The following is a 646-nucleotide window of genomic DNA, read 5'->3' as shown; positions in this document are numbered from 1 at the left end:
ACCCCCCCCCCCCCAAAAAAGACCAAACAACAAACAAACAACAAACAAACATATATTCATCTTTTTAGAAACGTTTTACACACTAATTTATAAGCAGTTTATAAACAATAACCACATTATAGTGTAGTTGTTAGCAGATTTATTATTGTGCAGAATTTATAACTTCTCCTATGAAAACATGTTCAATATTATTACGTGTGTTTTACTATATTATCATGTTTATGCAGCAGCCACAGGACTTATGTTTATATACTGCTCCTAAATGTTGAATTTAAGGGGTTAGAGAGAAATGTTATGTTGCATATTCTCTATGACGTAAAATACATGAGAAATTCAGATCGGCAGCCATCATGAATCAGACTTTGACGTCACCTATTTTTAAAAAAGAGTCCATATTGAATTCATTTCAGAAGCTGTGTTATTCGTAAATTCCTCCATTAAACCACGTCACAGCAAATCTTCTCATCATTTCTCAAAACGATTTAAAAACGTCACTGCAGCTGCATTTCTCTCCTCCAATTAAAGTGTTTCCATGATGACAGTTTCTTTTTGCACAAACGCACAAAAAGCACTTTTTCAATTTTTCCTGAAACCAAGATAAAAAATAAATTAATAAAAACTCCCACATTTCACACTCTTATTATTT

The 646-nt window shown here is 32.0% G+C and overlaps 1 protein-coding gene across 1 annotated transcript in view; it reads left to right on the top strand.

The window, feature by feature from the left end:
- Positions 1-646, top strand: part of gad2 (glutamate decarboxylase 2) — a 15,481-nt gene that overhangs the window by 4,115 nt on the left and 10,720 nt on the right. The gene's annotated exons all lie outside the window — the stretch shown is intronic.

This window comes from Seriola lalandi, unplaced genomic scaffold (genome assembly GCF_002814215.2).
Source record: "Seriola lalandi dorsalis isolate HSWRI2012SDOR001 ecotype SW California unplaced genomic scaffold, Sedor1 jcf7180002054923, whole genome shotgun sequence".
In the NCBI taxonomy this organism is placed as follows: Eukaryota; Metazoa; Chordata; class Actinopteri; order Carangiformes; family Carangidae; genus Seriola; species Seriola lalandi.
Note: the sequence above shows the minus strand (reverse complement) of the source record. Positions and strands in the feature narration are given on the sequence as shown.